Genomic DNA, 19264 nt, shown 5'->3' on the forward strand with positions numbered 1-19264 from the left:
AAACATGCTACAAAATGAATATAAGATAGGAAACAATCTATGTTTAAAGGAGTCGTGATGCAGAAAATAAATTCATAGGAAAAGTTCAGGCGTCATTAGTGAAGATGTGTTTGTGAGGGAATGACAGAGAAATGTGTTGGTTTCTCAGAGAAGGCTGGACCTGTATTTGAAAATATATTACCACAAAGAAGCTAATCTCATTGTAATTCAGTTGTTCTCCATGTATCTTAACTTTTTGTATTAGACTGATATTGGACATTAATTAATTACAATATGACTGAACGTGAAGGTGAATGGAAATGGTGAACCCGTATCACTCCTGTAATCTGGACAGATGTGACTAATATCTGTTCAGTGTCTGAACAAGAGGCCGACTGTGTGCTGGGCAGCTTGGTTCTGTGTATACTGTATTGTCAGGTCTTTTCAGGAGTACATATCAGGTCTGTTATTATGCTGAGATGAAGCTCGGCTGACTGTTTCAAGCTTCGGTAACTTTCTTCCAGTCAAACAAAACTCAAACTCTCACTTTTAACTCACTCTGAGCATTGCACTCCTGTGTTTGAGGGTTAAAGGGGACGGTTAAAGTCAGAATGAAATGAAAAATTCTGGTTTTAAAAATGAAACATATACCTATTTAACAAAAAAAAAAAAAAGATAATATATGATAAAAATAATATATAGTAAGACTAAACGTGTACAGCTGTGCAAGCAGCTCTGTGACGCTGTACTTTGAGCATCCTTTTTGAGTTTTTTTACCTGATGATGGGGCTAAATGAAAAGCTAAGGGATCATCAAAGATTGTTGCAGTTTATCATGACTGGAGCATGGATGTCTAAAATTGTGTGGAAATCCATTCAATAGTTCTTAATATATTTGAGTCTGGATCAAAGTGTTGAACTCACCGACCAACTGATCACTATTGCATCACTAGAGCCATGTTGCTAGTGTGGCGCAAAAGGGACGAGAATAATTAAATGTCCATGTTTAAGCCACAAATGTTGTTTGACATCCTGATTTACTATTATAGATTTTTAAGTGATGTTTTAAAAAATCTGATTTCCAATCAGTAATCAAAATAGACGCACATAAAGTATACATATATAATTTGTAAATATTTATCTGTGAAGTAGTAACCCCTGTCCTAAGTATACAGTATGTGATGGTGATGGGTATGTAATTAGGTAAAGCATGCAAAACTAGCGACATATTCATTTAATATTGAAGCATCGTGTTAGTTCATGTAGGACACAGAAGTCATACGCCCCCAGCTGACAGCCACTGATTGAATCAGCATACCTGATCAGTCACACACCAATCACAGCCATTCTCACAACAAGACGGCCCCTTTAAATATGACTCCCACCTACACTGATCTTGCCACACTGTTGCTCAGGCTGCTGCTGCTGCTGGCAAAGCTTGCCTCCACCTTCCTGATTTAGGGTCCCATCATGGCTCAAGGTTCAATCTGAAATTCATGTCTTGCTTTCAACCCACTCTGCATAGGGGTTTTTGCATTGCACTCCCTGTTTTTAGATCAGCATGCTGCTGGCTAATCTCAGAGTGGAGCCTTCAGCGCCAAGCAAAACTATATTTTGATTTGTCACAATAAATGGTTTGATCTACGACGAGAGTGACTGAAATTCACAATCAGCAAACACCAACCAAGCACCACCAAACTGCTAAAAGGACATAATTTCAGTTTGATAATAGTTAATAGATAATATAGATAATAGATATATAATATAGATAATATATAGATAATTTAAGGTTCAGTTAGATAATAGTAACAGATACTGGTATCTAAATTGGCTGCCCAGCAGAGGTTGTAAATGCTTAAATAAGGGAGATACAACAAACCCAAACAAAATCCACTGAAGAGGCTTTTGTATATAAATATAGATCAGTGGTAAGAGCTCTGGCCTCTGCATTTGGTCTCTTTTGATTACTGAGAGATTGATTAGAGTAAGCAGTTTGCACTTCAATCAATCATTCATCAATTCACTGCAAATGTGGGTGGCCTTACTGGAAATCAGCTGCCCTGGTATGTAACCACTGAAAAATATTAGTTCTCTCCCCACCTCTTTCCCCCTGTAGTTATTATGACAGATTGCTGCATTTATGGGATTGAAATACATCAACGCATTTCACTAAATATCTCCCCGGTGCGCTGTTCCTCTGCTGCACTCCCTCATTCCCCCTGTCAATCACTCCACTCGGTGTATTTCTTTACTACACCCACCATCATCACCATCACTATCCGCAATCTCTGCCCTGTTCCTTTCCTCCATCCCTCCGTCTGTACACAGCAGACTTCCTGAGCTAAAATCAATATGATATGGAGTGTGGCTGCTTGCCTCTCAGCTGCTGTCTATTGAAGTAATTGTCACACACACAGAAATAAAGACAGCCTCTATTATGTTTGGTTTAGCCTCACAATGCCTGCACAGTATTTTTCCTCTTCACTTTCAGGGAGGCAGTGTATGTGTATACTTAATTTGAGTCAAAATAGGACTTTTACGACCTTGCTAAGAACTTATAAAGAAAACAAAAGAACTATATATGATTTACTCTAGATTCTATGTGCATCCACTGGCATCTATGTTTTGAGTCTCTCTTTGCAGTCATTCGACATAGTGAATTTGGAAGGGATTGATTTGATGTTCAGTGTTGAATGATGTTCACTGATCAATTCTAAAACCATTTTTATTCATGGGTCAGTGACAAAAAAGGGTTGGCAAGATGAGCAATTCAAAAATATATTTGTCTTAAAAGCAGCATCAGGTTTGTTAAAATGTACGTTTTGTATTTGTGTTAGTTTTATGTCATTTGAAATGACATTTGCACCATTTTTTACCAAAAGTAAGACTGAATGCTCCATTTGACTGAATGTCAAATGGTGTAACCACAAAAGAATGATAAATATTACATATTGTATCCACCTACAGTGTATTTAAGTGTACGTATACAAATAATTACTTCTTTTTTTAAAAATTTAAATGGTTCCTGATTGACATGATTCTCCAGATTAAATTTAATATTTAGAACAATTGTATTCAATTACCTTTATTTAATATAAAAAAAGTTATAATACAAGATCATGCCAAACTAGTTGATATGGTGTTTTATTGAGAATTTAGCGTTTTTAAACCAGTTTTTAAACCAGTTTGGTACAAAGTTTTTATGGTTACACCACTTAGACATTTTTGCCATAATCCTCTGATATATTCTCTAAAAATGGTTATTAATACGTTAATTTCTGAATTTTAACCCCACTAAATTTGACCAAACCACATGGACACAAAAAAAAAGGTTGTTGTTTTTTTTTAACTTAACATAGTTATCAAGTACAATATGAAAAGTGTCCTTTTTTTTTTTAAATATAGCTTTTTTCAGATTCAGTCTTAGTTAATGTAGCCAGTAACAGTATGTCCCCTCTGGGTTACCATCGATAGACTGGCCTAAACATCTTCTACTTCCATATTTCCATTTCAATACAAAAGCCATGAGGACTGTATGCTGCTTTTTTCCCTCTCTGCTCCGTGATGCAACAGGTTGTGACGAGTTTACCTGCAATGCTCTGGTTCCGCTTCATGGCGACCCTTTCCTCCCACGTGTTGAGCTTTCTGTGATGACTATTGCACATTTATGAGACAGTCGGGACACTAACTGTTGTTTTGTTTCTGCTTGGTTCCCACTTTGTGTCGTTTTGATTCTTTGCTTTGGCTTGATTTCTCCTGTTTTTGTCTGTGTTATTTAGCTTTTAGTTCCATAAGGTTCTTTCAGTTAGGCCATTTAGTGTATTTTTTTGGTTGCATGCTATGTCAGTCCTTCATGGTGCTGATTTTATTGCCTTCCCCCAAGAAGTTTAATAGCATAGATCATTGCAGTTGCCTTTGACAGTACTAATTTTGTGAATTAACCATGCTTTTCTCTACTTTTGTACAGTGGCTATAGGGCTGGGGTCGAGTGTGGCCTTCCAGATGTTGGGGGTGTTGGTGAGGGACTTTTCTCACCTGTGCTTCTAACCCTAATATTTATGTGTTTGCAGTCATTTTTGCACTTTCTTCACAATTTGCACTTTTTTTCTGTTTTTGCTTTGCTGTGTGGGCTTCTCTGTTTTTGTTTGTGTTGAAGCAGCTTCCTCTCTGCTGTTACCATGTGTGGATGACATGACGTGAGCGGTATCCATGGAGGCAGTGTGTGTGTGTGCATGTGCGTGTGGGTGTGTTTGTGTATGTGTGTGTGTGGGTGTGAGTGTAGGGCACAGGAACATGGTGAGTAACTTTGTTCCAGTACTAATTTTCTCCCCTGTCGTCTGTGGCAACATTAACACTTTCTTTCTGATTGTAATTGCTGTTGGAAATATTTGTAACTGTCTTTTTAAAATAGATTTAATTAATGTTGTGTGTCTGTGGGCTTTTAGCTGGTTGAGTATTAAAGGCAGTGTAAACTAAATTTAAAACCCCGATCACGGCCTTGTGTCTAACACCATGCCTACACAGGAAACGTAGCATAAGCAGCACATAAACGAGCGCTCTATCTGTTTGTCTACACTGGAGGCATTCAGTTACAGTGTTGACTGTAGGTCTCCCACATTTTGGAAGAGTTCAGAGCCTAATAAACAATGAATGTAGTTACAAATGTAAAACGGAAGAAAATAAACTCAAGATGTAAAAATATCCATAAAGCACACATGACACACAAGCTGTTACACGAGTTGTGCAGACAGCTGTATTTATTAACATAGAAGTGTACTGTCCTTACAGCTGGGACACTTTATGTGTACTCCCAGTGTAGGACTCATTTTCATTGTGGTTCATGATATTAAACGTGACATAATGCACATTTTTGGGCCTATATTTATATTCTGGGGCTCTACTGGAATGCCTTTGCATGATTTACAGTTTTTTAAATTTGATACTGACCCTTATTGCAGCCACACAATTCAGCCTTGGTCTGAAACAGGCTGTTTTAGCTCTTGTCTCTTTAAGCCATCATTTTGGTCTCTTAAGTATGAAATGTAATGCCTTCGGTGATCCTCCGACTCCAACTCCAACTCCACCATCAGGAATCTTTTTTTTTTTTCTTTTTGTTTTTGCCCGTTTCACAAACAGCTCTCGGTTTCAGGACAATAAACATATGAATGTTAACCACCAGCTGTGTGCGTTGTGTCTCCGTCTATCCATTACTCATTTCATCTCATATGTTGTCAAACTTTAAAGTGTCAAATAATGATAGTGATTTCATGACAGGCACAAACTAGGGCTTTATGTCCCCCATGAATGGCTCACCCAAAGTGATGTCTAGTGGTAATTCTGATTGCCTATGTGTGTGCGTTGTTGTGGAAACAGGTTTTCTTTCTAAAAGCACTGATAGATGTCATTGTGAGTATGCCTCCTATTTTTGCCTTTGCACTCCAGCTGAGATAGCCCAAACTTGCACATTTAATACAAACTCCTGGGTGTATAATCAAGCTTTCATGCCATCATCACCATCATGACAAGCCAACAAAAACACAGAGTGGATGTTTGGCCTTCCAGATGAGCTGGAAGGGTTGTCAATGTGTTTCTGAAAATGTTTCTTATGAATACAATGTTCCTAACCTTTGTGTGTGATGCTGCTGTTCTTTCTTCATTTGTTTTTGCTAAAATGTACTGACAACTTCAAATAAAACATAATGGATGTGATTTTAGAGAAGAATATGATCTTCTATTTTCCTAATTGTCAGCAAATCCAATAAAAAGACCAAAACCCAATGAATCATTCCTACTACAGGTTGTGTCTGTGTAGCCAATGCAGGCTCCAGTCCAGATTAAATTCTTATTTGTTCAGATCCAGACTGAAGCCTTAGACTAAGAATGTATGTCATTGATAGAAAAGGGAACAAAATGTAATCACAACCTTATCTAAGTGACAAAAAAGCTATAATTTATCCTCATCTGTCTGCTAGTCAAGTAGCAGTTAGCAAGGTTGTTGACAAAGAAAAATGGCTTGTTCAACATTAACCATTACCCAAAAAAAGAAAGGTTGGAAGGATGAGTGGACTGAAAAATGTTTATTTAGCCTGAGGGAAGGACAATACCATGTGCCTGATTTGCATTGAAACTAGTGGCCACAGTGAACTTAGTGAACTATCCCAAAAATAATGCAGCAAAGAACCACAAAACTGAACCGACTGAAGCTGTGATATCAAGAATCCAGCATGAATCATTTTACAAATCAAACATTTTTAACAACATATGTATTGAAGAACTAATAAATGAACACTTTCACCATTATCTCCAACAGTTCATCCACTGCACATTTTTATGCTCAGTTTTAAGGAGTTGGTTACAGAACAAAGGTGACGTATCTCACTTTAATAAAGAAATGTGAGTTCTGGACTTTTTGTACTGACACATCATCATGTAATGCACCATTACTGAACCTTTGATGTGGTTGAAATGTATTTAGTGGATCTCTTAGACTTGTATTTGAATACCGCTGCTCTAAGATGTTGTCATAACCTGGTCAGACAAATTTAAGTAAAGGCTGAAATACTTCAAAGTTGAAATAAGCTATCCAGATGCATGCTGGGTGTGAACTCTGTGTGGGCCTGCTGCCTTCATTTTGTGTCCTTCTACGCCGTAAACAGCCTCATACGTTGTTTGGATTTTATTCGGAAACTCTGCATTCCACTCGGAGAGAAATTTCACCTTTTACTGGTTTTGGCAAGAAAGCACCGCCATTGCTGAATCAGACCCTGCAGCTTGTAAAATAAAAGGAATAAAGAGGTTGGATGGCAATGAAAACACTCAGCGGTCTTTATGATCCTCTTTTACACACAGAGCAGTTCTGGTCAATATGATGTGGGAAGCCGAAAAACATAAGACAGACAGAAAGAAACGAAGAGGGAACGAAAGGAGCTCAGCAGCCAGCCCCACAGTATCACTGCAGTTCATCAAACAGTCACAAACTTTAATCTGGTGATTCGTGTACATGGACGCGAATTTTCCATTTTTTTCATGACACTCAAACTGATGTATTTCAGTTGGAAGTATGCTTCGTGTCTGGACCATGTTTTCTTTCATTCAGTCGGGACTCAGGAGCACAGCAGTTGTACTGTTTTTTCCCATATGTTATTCTTATTTTCCCCTTTTTTTCGACCATAGAAGCTACATTATTCAACATTTATTCACAAGATTTTATCCTTGTTTTTATTTCTTTATCTTAATTTTATCAGTACAGTCAATGGTCCGCGTCAGTCCGGTGGGCGGACCGGAGGATCCGCTGCCAGGAAGTATTTTCCTCACTGTCGATTTTAATGATTTCCTCGACATTTCTCCGCATGAAAACACAAAAGTGTCCCTGATAACTCAGCATTATGATAGCTTAATGTCGTGGCCATATGTGTTAGTTAAATTTGAACAAAATCTGTTTGTAAATACTGAATTAGCTAAACAGTTTAAGGAGGTGATACACATTTCTGTACTCAGTTTTTAAATATATAGTTGTTAAATGGGTGAAAATAAATTTTCACCATATTTTACCCCTACTTGAATGTGCCCCCGTTGTTTATTATACTCACATTATAGTTGAGGTCAAAAGGTTTCTACAACAGTTGGTCTCATATATCTGCAGCCCCTTTCATTGCTAAATTATAAGCCTTTAAACATGCACCAAGGTGAAGGTTCAAAGGTCAGTCTTTTAAAAGCATGAGCCGTGTAAAATCTTCATACTGACATGTGTTGCTCTACATGTTGAGACCTTTCCAAAGATGTATTTGGTTTAGCTCTTTCACAAATGAGAAAAACGAACAATACAGTTTCTGTGGTCTCGAGTCCCATGGTGCAGAAAAAAACATGGTGCAAGCAGGAAACACACTTCCAAATAAAATACTTTTGTTTGAAATTGATGGTGATTATCATTTAAAAAAAAGGAAAGTCTTGTCCATGTACACGAATCCAGATTACATTTTGTGACTATTTCAAGACATGTCATGTCATGATACTGGTTTGCATCAGTAGTTCTGAATCATGTGGGATTGTGACTTTTGTGCTTTGCCTGGGCTCATCTATACCTGAGACATGCTGCTGTCAAAGATGCAGAGGCAATAATCATATGCGGTTTTTTGTTTGTTTTTGTTTTCACAACAAAGTCTCAAGTTTTTATGATCTCTGAAAAACAAATTGTCTGTTTGGACATGAACAACATTTTTAAAAAAAACCTTTTTCACTGTGCCAAGTTTCAAGTGTTTCATCTCAGTGCTTCATTGTATTGTGCGCTGCTTCATGTCAATCATCTGACTTTCGACTATAAAGGATAAAGCTGGTGTTGTTCAACATTTTTATTATTTTCCAAATCCCACTAAAAGACCAAAGTCAACAATGTCTGTCTTTAGTCCAATTGTACGCCTTCAGGTTCTTACTAAAGACATAAATCTTTTTAAAACTGGTTACAAATGTATATTTTGTAACTCCTTTTTACAAGGCTAAATCAATTTCTAAAACAGCTGGGCTCTGTAATTAATTTAATAATGTAGCTAATAAACATTTCTCAAACAAGAGTAAATTGTGTATTTGTTGGGGACAGCCGTTGCTGTGTGTGTGTGTGTGTGTGTGTGTGTGTGTGTGTGTGTGTGTGTGTGTGTGTGTGTGTGTGTGTGTGTGTGTGTGTGTGTGTGTGTGTGTGTGTGTGGGTGTGTGTGTGTGTGTGTGGGTGGGTGAGATTTTCTCCAAATAAATTATAGTACCCATTTTCATCGTAATGAAGTAGTATGTCACCCAGGTGTGGCTCATTAATGTATTTTTAATAGTTTCTGGACAACAATGCAGATTTAAGCTGTATCTGGCTCTGGTCTTTTTGGGAAGATTATCTTTTAATATTTTTCATCTACCATCTACAAAAATGTTCAGTTTCAACCCAGTTGGCAAAATGTTTTTTGACCTGTAAATTTCCAAATTGCCTGCTGAGCTTTCAGAAATGTCCCAAGATCTCAGCAGGAAGTTGGTGAGTAAAATGTGACTGGGGAGTGATTGTGTGAACAATAACAAATACGAGTTTTTTCTTGAATTTTGAAGAAAGAATTAAATCCAAAGCAGAACGAAAAAAAAAAGTTCATTTCAGTGTTACCAGAGTATGTATCTGACAAGGTAGAGAGTCAGGCTACCTGTTAGTCAGCTGTGTACATGTCCTGGATAAATGTGAGAAACTGAGCAAAGCACAAACTTCAATGAAGTAAACTTTATTTAGTTTTGACCTAATAAAAGCCAACTTTCCACTTTTCATCTGAACCCTGTCCTTTTGTTAGTTTTCTCTCTGTCTTCCAGCGTGTCTGTAAATTGTCTAGAAATGCTCTGGAAGTAATCTTTGTCGTCCTCCGGTTTCTCCGTCCTTCTGTCCCCGCAAACACCCCCCGCCCCTTCTACCCGAGGAGCTGTAGCTGTAATGATGGTTGATGGAATTACAGTAAAAATATTGATCTGCGGCTGGCTGAAACACTGAACAGATCCCTAGCTTGGCTGCCAGATTTCCTCAAGTTTCAAGGTCTGTTTTTGTTCCTGGAGAGTGTCAGAAGAAAGACCACCTGGGGTTAAATTACAATACTATGATTACAAAACATGGACATTTATCTGGAGGTTAGCAGACTATCTCAAAATGATTTCAGTAAAATTTGGTGGAAGCAAGAATTGGTGATTGAGTGATTGTTTTTTGTTTGGGTGGTGGCTATTTAATATCCAATTATTAGGGGCATTTCATTTTACTATTAGAGCGATGACAGGAAGACAGGGGTGAGAGATAGTAAATGAGGGCATGCAACAAAGCCCGTGAGACCACCTGGGTACTCCACTTGAGGCCGTTTAGAAAGCACTTTACATTTTTTGAAAATAAATCATGATATTTACGGGAAGATTGTAAGATGCCGCTTATTTTTTTCTTCATTTTTCTCACTGTCAACAAATCACACGTTCAGAGCCAAACCAACAAGGAATAACAAGTACTGTGTGTATCCAGAGTATGATATATCTTATTCCAAAGTGCTGTAGACCTCTGCTTTTGTCCAAAAACTATTAAAAACACATCAGTGAGTCACACCGTTGCATTGGGTGACATGTTCCCTCACCACAACGATTATGGTCATGTTCATTTTTTTAGAAACGGCTCCAAAGACTAATAACAGCAATCACATTTTCAGTATCCCGACAGGCGTTATATACTCAACTTCTTTGAGAGATTTACAATGTAGTGCAAAGTTGTGATAGGTAGCACAACAAGTTGGCGAAACCTCGTAAATAGAGTGTTCTTGTGCAAGCACAGTGGCATCTGCTATACACAGGACTACTCTCTGGAGACAGAAAATGTGATCGTTGCTTTTAGTTTTCGGAGCCAATTCTAACAAATGGATGTGACGTTGTCATTGGCATTGTGTCAAAGGAACATGTCACATACTGTAGTTTTTGGACAACAACCGCGGTTGGGAAGCAACTAGTTACATGTAACAGCAGTAACAGTAATTTAATTACAAAATAAATGTAACTGTAATCTTATTGAGGAAAAATGTGTAATTACAAAGGGGGTTACATCTGAAGTCAGACCCTTAAGATTTTGAGAGTTTTTTTACTCATTTTTACATATTTAACATTTTACTGAATACATATATTGTTGCTTTTAATTCTTTGAAATTAATTATTTTTGTATATTTTGTAAGTAAATCATGATGTGGGCTTATTTGGAGCACACATGAGCTTAAATGGTGTCACAGTACCAATTAAGCCCATGCCAGACTTTTGACTATTTTCATAAAAATCTTTATTTTATATTCAAAAATCTACATGAACTAATGAATACATTTTCAAATTAGAGCTAAAGTTTGCTTTGAAATGATCTCTCTCATAAATCATGTCAGTATCCATGAAAAAGTATCTCCAAAGTAACCTTCCCAACCCTGACAGCAACAGAGATCTACAGCATAAAGGAATAAGATATATCCAACAGGCAGTACTTAAACGTAAATATGATGATGAATATAATTATTGGTTTGGCTCTGAACATGGGATTTGTCGACATGGAGAAATATACACAAAATCAACAGCAAAAGGTCTTGGTTTCGTTCCAGTGTTTCCTGATTTGTCTGCCAATCATGGCAACCATTTGAACAAATCCACATACACAGGCATGCAACATAGTACAAACATAACTAGATCAGTATTGTCTCTTCAGTCTTTCAGTTTTTGTCAGACAAGAACACCAGAGAAAATATGCTTCAAGGGCAGTTATTAGTATTATAACTGTTGGAGCCAAAATTGTAATTTGATCATTTGATGAATTATGTTTAAAAAAAAAAAAAAAAATGGGGGATTCACAGAGTTATTGTTTTGTTAATTGCTGTGATGAAGTGTAGACACTCCCTGTCTGTCAGGCACTTGATTGAGTCTGACACTCCCTTCCCTTTGACACTCAGCCAGCTGATTGAGGTGGTAACTAATTGCAAATAGTATATCAGCTGGCATATATGCGATGCTGTCCATGTTTGTGGAAACAAAGATGAACGTAACACAGAGGTGTTTAAATGAGTATGGAAAATAAGTATGACAAAAGAAATAAATCGTGGCCTCTTGAGTGTTGTTTAAGCGTGTCAGCCAAGGTACAAACCAAAAGCAACAGAACTGAGCAAATACACTGATTGAAAGGTGCACTTTTAATAACTTTCTGATGTTCTCCAGAATAAACTTCTCCTCCACATCTAGTAATGGCGAGGAAGCCGAGTCACCAAAACTGTCCAGTGAACGAGTTACCTGTCAGTCCATGAAAAGTTTTGTTCACAACTTGTGCTTGGCTGATTGTAATAAATCAAACAAACCAATTTTAGGCAATTGATGGACTAGAACTAAAAGTCATCATTTCTCCTTCAGCACAGACCAACGAAACAGAACCATTGTGGAAAACACAAAAACACAACCAGAGTCGCTGTTAGACCATTTTGTGCTTTCATAATGATGAGTGAATACCAGAAAGTGGAGGTAGAATGAATGCTGTTCCTCTACTTGTTGTTTCGTGTGTGTGTGTGTGTGTGTGTGTGTGTGTGTGTGTGTGTGTGTGTGTGTGTGTGTGTGTGTGTGTGTGTGTGTGTGTGTGTGTGCGTGCGTGCGTGCATGCGTGCGTGCGTGCGTGTGTGTGTGTGTGTGTGTGGTGATTCATTGAAACCGGCTGGCCCAAGAAGAGAGGAGGATGATTGAGTCATGCCCGCAGATTGTTTACAGCCTATAAAACCCTTTTTATCATTTTATAACTTCTATAAAAAGAACATGCACATAGACACACACATTTTCAGTGAATATCCTTTCCATCTCCTCCTAAAATTGTACAAAAAACTTTTTGCAGCATTATGATTATAATCCACTGTAACTGCTCCAACTGTTTGCTTTCACCAGAGTGCTTCCAAGTTTCGAGGTTAGGCTTTTGGCTCAAAATAAGAACTTGTTGAGGGTTGTATTCAGTCTCCTCTGTTTCCACTTCCCCCCTCTGTCAGACTGGGATGATAAAATTGATCGAGGGATAAAGAAGGAACTTGTTCAATTGCTGTTCCACCGGAGTTATCTAATCTTCCAGCCATCTCGGAGATGATGAGTCTGTGAACAACGAAGCCACTTTCTCCCCCTGACTGAGATAATCTAATTGTGTTTTCGTTCTGGCGCTTCCTGACTCTTTACCTCTGTTTACAGTCAGTCATTCAGAGACAGAGAATGCAGTTTCCAAGTTGCACTCAACTTTGTATATGAAGAAAAAAGCCACAATCATAATTGGTAGAGTCTATGAAATTAGATTCACATTGTAAAAATCTAAATAAAAAACTAAACAAACATCAGCAAGTATGTACTACATATACTGTATTGTTCTCTTATATTTTCATACTTTACTTACTGTGTGGCAGTATGGGGAAACATATAAATTATATACTACAGAAGATAGCTGTAAGAATTGTATATCAAACAAATTAGTATAGACCAAACAATGCTTTATTTATTTCCTCCCATGCTTTAAAGTCAGTAATGTGGTTGACTTTAAAACTGCACAAATAAAGTACAAACAAAATAAAAAATAACTTTAACTCAGACTCAGTATGGACTCAGGGAATATGTATGTTTAAATAAGCAAGTTAAGGGAGTTAATTTATGGAATAACTATGACAGGGAATACAAAATGTGGAGTTTGTTAATTTAAAAATGTTCAAAAATAACACAGTAAACAAATATAAAACTGAGGTAGGAGCATAATGGTGAATTAAATGTTTGATTTTTTTATATTGAGAATATAATTTGTTATGGTTTGTTATCATATTTCTTAACTCCATCTGTGTACTTCAGATCTTCAGCCACAGTTTGCTTATTTAGATGCTAAGTTCATGCTCACTCCACTCCAGATCCGACCACTCCTTCCAGTCACCCTGACTAAACAGAAGGAGTCACTATTACAGCAACAAAGACATGATCCCTCACCAGTTTCCCACCGTGGCAGACTGCCACTTTTGTTTAACGAAGCACACAGCCAATCTGGGAGGGTTAGCTACCATAAATACCAACTGAATACTCTTCGCTCTAAAGTCATGGGAAGCTTTTCCCAGCCTGCGTTGTGTATGTAAAGGATTTGTTTCCATCTGATGGAAGAGATAAAGGCAAAAAGAAAATTACAGTCCAAGACCACTGAACACACTATATATATATATATATATATATATATATCCAAGACCAAGATGTTCGAAATAATAAAGAAAGACACAGGTGTGATCATAAAATAAGCCATATGATACAGATCCATTCCTTCTGTGCAAGTGTGTTATACGCACATTTTGGGTGTTAATGTGTCATAGATCTGCACAAGCAGAAGTTTCTCTCATCACATTAGCAGAAGCCAGTTGCAATGAGTGTAACAGCAGCTGTCTCCCATTGGCCCTCAACTCACCTCTCAGCTCCCAGATGTGAGATAAGGTTATTCCTCCCAACCCACGTGATCAAAGCTATGCCCAAGAGCAACGTCATCTGCTGCTGCAGGACCAAATGTAACAGTTCAAGATTACAAGTTTGCAAACAGACAGAGTAAACCAGTGGACGTTTTATTGAATCTAAAAATCACAGTAGGTGTTATTACACTTTGCATGACTTAAGAAATCAGAGAAACATTCCCAGAGGCGCAAACAAGGTAGTAACAATGAGGTCATTCTACAGATGAACTATGTCAACAAAACAGAGGCACGTTACACTCATGTTAACACATGTATGTCATAAATTCCTTTTCATGACTATACCAATTTGTACCTGGGCTTTGTTGATATAATGTTTGCTTCCAGATCACACTTCCTGGACCAGACTGGACTGCTGCTGGAGTTAATGGGGGTCATCACATAACTTTCGGCGCTATAAAGACAGAAAAATCTTGGCAGGGTTTCATAGGAGCCTCTTCTCGCCACTATTTGACCATGAGTCATCGAATTGGAGAAAGCCAGCTTTAAATCACAGCTGACAGGGAGGTAATCATCTTTACTGGAGTCTGTTGTTCTTCAAAGGCCCGCGTCCATTTTTAGCCATATAGTCGTTTTCCGACTACATGATGTCATCCCAGCGTTGGCTTTCAGGCTGCTCTTTTGAATCCCTGGTTCTGTTTTTAAAACCTGCCATTTGCCAACCAGGGAGAAAGTAAACCAGTGATTCAACCCCCTGTGATCATTTACGTTGTGCTGCTCGGAGCAAGATGATACTTTCAAGAGTTCAAATGTCTGTGTGTGTGTGTGTGTGTGTGTGTGTGTGTGTGTGTGTGTGTGTGTGTGTGTGTGTGTGTGTGTGTGTGTGTGTGTGTGTGTGTGTGTGTGTGTGTGTGTGTGTGTGTGTGTGTGAAAGAGAGACAGAGAAAAACTAACTGAGCCAAGATGGATTTTCAGCTAAATAAAGCAGAGAAGTTTTGTCAAAAGATCGAGGATGTGGAGGTGACTGAGTTAATTTCTGAGTATACATGTAAGAAGAAAAAATGAGGGCATAAGATTTTTCTCCTGTTCTACCAAAAGGACTTGTTTTGGCCCTAAAATGTTCAAACAGCCTTCTTACAAGATAACATTTTGATTTAATTCATGTGAAAAACAGAAAAATGCATGATTAGATAATTGTCTCAGTTAATTCATGAGACCAGATAACTTTTCTATTCATGAATAGTCTGTGTTTGAGAGTAGCCAAAGATGAGCTATTAAGCTGAGGCCACAGTAGAAGTTACAAGAGACAGAATTTCTTAACACAATGGACAAAATGTTCTTTTGTTTTAGGACTCATTAGCTTCATTCATCACTCGTGTCAGTGACACCACTGATAGCAGCAATAATACAGCTCCTGCTTCAAAGCAAAAAACTGTGCATCTTTAAAACTATTAATCTTTCAAACTGGCGGAGATCCACAGATACAATGGTAGAGGCAGTGAAAGATGGAGACTGGGGAGCCACGGGACAGAAGAAGACAAAAAGTAGGCCACTATTGTATATTGCTCCTGGATGTACAAATGACTTTTACCGGGTTAAAGCCAAGGACAAAACAATGCATTTTCATAATCTGCCACTGAAATGGAGAACAGTAGGCTTCTGCTCTACTGGCTGGTGGCAGTAAAGAGAGAGAGAGATGGGTACTGACTCAAGGGTTTGCAGAGAACTTTTTTTGGAAGATTACATAAAGGAGAAGATCTTTGAGTGAGGCAAGCTAGTGGTTCATCGGACCAACACACCAACTATAGGCTGAAGTTGCTCTATCTACTGACTACCCAATATACTCTGACATTAGTGGCACTGTATTATTCAACACATTTCACTCTAAACAGTAACATTCATAAACACTGTTTCCTCCCCCACACCCACTCCACAAACACACATCCTGACAATACCAATACACCTCATCTATCCTACAGTCTTCCGTAGCATCTCTGCAGCTCAGTATTTAACTCGGGGGAGCTTGCAATATAACTGCCAAAATGACATGATATTCAGTTTGAGGTTCAGGATGAGCTAATACACCACAACCATTATAAACACTCATCCAACAGTAACGTCATTGCATACCATATATCTGTTAATTCCTCAGCCAGAGGAGGTCACAACTCATGCAAACCTCCAAAGAAATATTTCTTTGCTTGACTTTTCCACAGCAGTCAGTCAGGCTCACGTTTCAGACATCCAAGCGTTAGATAATCCTCAGATGTTATCCTCAGTTCCGTTGTCTACTTCACCGTCATCTTGTTTGCTCGTCTTGCAATGCATGCTTTTTTTTTTAGTCAAGCTTTTACATTTTTCTGAACATATATTTTAGATACTGCCCATTGATATTCAGTCTCTAATAACTATTATCACACCTAGTAAAAGACACACAAAAATGAAAGTTAAGACCAGAATAGAAACTAGATGCTAAAAAGTCAAGAGCCCAGAAATCACTGTCTTCACTCACCAACAGAACCAACCAATCATGTTACGTCAGATCCTTTAAGGTCAGAAATAAATCATCATGCTTGCAGTGGACAGTATTTCCAATGAAAATTGTTTCCAAACTGTTCGAAAGTAGAATTTTATATTTTTCATCAATATAACGTGTTAAATACTTTGGCCACCGCAAGCAAATTCCATTCACCCTCATTGCTCTGGCACTGAGGCAGAAATTTTAAGATTCTCCGATAACTCAAAATAAAACCAAAACTTGCTGCATGGCCAGATACCACAAGAGATAAATGAGAAAATGTTGAATTGAACCTTTAATTGGCCTGTATTTATGCTCCTATAACTCTCCATCTGTCCCCATCACTGACTCGCAGGCTGTTGCTACTGGATTTCCATCTGTGTCTGCTCACAGGTCAAACAACAGCAAATGCTAATTGTAATAAAAGTGTGTGAGAGTCAGATTCTTTCTTTATTGTCCTCTATTGACAAAATACATAAGTAACTCTCAAAATAGTTTATTAAAAGACAAGAAACTCACAACAACACAGACTATATCTGATAGCTGAGGGCACAAAATTCCCTTCACAGTGTGTTTATTTTGCAGAGTGGTTGTATCTGCGGAGGAAGGTGAGGCATTGGGTTGAGTGGGAGGCAGGGGTCGTGTGCTACGGTCAGTGAGGGCTCTGTGAGTGGTGCCAGTGTCAATGAGGGCTGGCAGGTTGAGGAGTTGGGAGGCCTATTATTTTAGAAGATAGCGATTTTCAGGAGCTTGTTTGTATTGGTGAGGATGAGCATGGTGCTGAATACCGAAGGGGCAGGAGGTGGGGTTTAAGAGAAAGAGAGAGAGAGAGAGAGAGAGAGAGGGTCCTACGTTTATAGATGGCAGCGAGTCTTTGTTGGCAGGGTTTATGGATGTCTGTGATGTGGTGATCAAAGCTCAGTTTATTGTCCAGGATGATGCTGAGGTTACTTAAAGCTCTCCACCACTGTCTGGCTGGTAATGGAAGTGGTGCCTTGGGAAGACTCAAGATCAGTGTTGCTGCTCTCCAACAGTGTTGAGATACAGTGTACAGTATAATCCATCACTTTACTCTAGTCAGGTTTCAGATGCTTCAGTCGAGTCGGTGCCAAGCTCCAGCCACAAGTTAAGCAAAGACAATAAATCGTCTTGTGTTCTTAAACATTATTTCCTCGAAGTTTAAAAGAAAAGTGGAAACTTCTCCGGAGCGCTCAGGTAAAAGAAAAACAGTAACACTCGTTTTGTATTTTTTCCACATTAAATATCCCATCCATCATTAAGCAGCAGGGAAATACTGCAACCGAACATCTGTTTCAGGTTTGATGCCTCTTGCAAAGAGATGAGTTTTGATACTGCAAGGTTTTCAAAGACACAAAAAGATGAAACAGGTGATATAATTTAGTTTAAATTAAAATATCCTTCTCATGAATGAATCTTCTGTGATGGTGACTAAAGCTAAAGCTGTTTCCAACATTGTGAATTAACTTACAAACACAATTTTAAGCTATTTATGAGTTTTTAAAGCTGTTTCAATCAATATTTTTTTATATTAACAATCAAGCAGATGATTATAAATAGGTGTCTTGTAGTGATGAATCCAACTCTGCTGTCCCTCCAAGTTCTGTGTATCATTTTAGCACCTTTCAGCTTATTGTTTTTGTTTACTGAATGTAACTTATCTCCAAAACCTTCACTGACAATGTATTTCATTTGTTTTCCCTACAATAATGATAAAGCATGATTAACATTTTTCTGGTTATGTTTTTGGCTACTCAGAGCGCTGGTTAAGGGTGTGGAAAGATTGCTGAGTTGGTTAAATACAGAAAAGGTCACAAAACTTCAACATGTGCACGTTTTCAATATTTAGCCAAAACCCCAAACTTTCCCTAACATCTGCCAAAATTGTTTTGTAGCATGATCCAAATCAACAATGACACGCATGATGAAAACCCCCGGTCCCTGGTGCACTGACCACCTCTGTACGACATTCATATGGTACCAGATGAAGAAAAATTCCACTAAACATAATCCAACTAGCAATTACATTTCCTCCAAATCACATTAGGCAATTAAGTTGTATATTAATGTAATTTCTTAGGAGACAGGGTTGCTGATTGTAATGTTCAATATTTAGTTTGAACAGCAGCACGACATCTTTTTTTAAACCTGGTGAAGCTTACTTTAATGCCAAAAAATATATAATTAAACAAGTAAGGAAACTTGCAAGAGCAAATAAGCTATTGTAAGATGGAGAGGAAAGCATGGCCTTAATACCCTAGAAATACTATTTAATAATGACAAAATATGAACAAGCCTTCACCATTTTTTTTTCTTCTCTGAAACATACTCTTAACATCTTTATACTGGAAGAGGAAAACCTTTTTCTGTTCACACGCACACAAACACAAAAAGTTGGTTGTTCTTTTCTTTTTTCCCCGTCTTGAACACTGTAATGCAGTTCTCACTGGTCTGCTAAAAAAAGACAATGCGAGTACAGCTTGTGCTGAACAGCGCTGCCAGAGTGCTGACTAGGACAAAAGACAATGAACACATCACACCTGTCTTGGCCACCTCACACTGGCTTCCTTTTTCTGTGCCCATTGATTTTAACATCCTAGAACTTGTTTTTTATGGCCGTATGTGGCTCCATACCAACATACCGACATATCAGATTGCCACAAAAAAAAAATGCACAATCCTGTTCACTGTTTGAGATCAACAAACTCCTTTTTGTTTTTCCTCAGTGAATTTTGAAATAAGTGGATAAGCTACCTGATCCGATTAACACAGTCAATCCATACGTAGATTTC

Source organism: Scomber scombrus, chromosome 1 (genome assembly GCF_963691925.1).
Source record: "Scomber scombrus chromosome 1, fScoSco1.1, whole genome shotgun sequence".
NCBI lineage: Eukaryota > Metazoa > Chordata > Actinopteri > Scombriformes > Scombridae > Scomber > Scomber scombrus.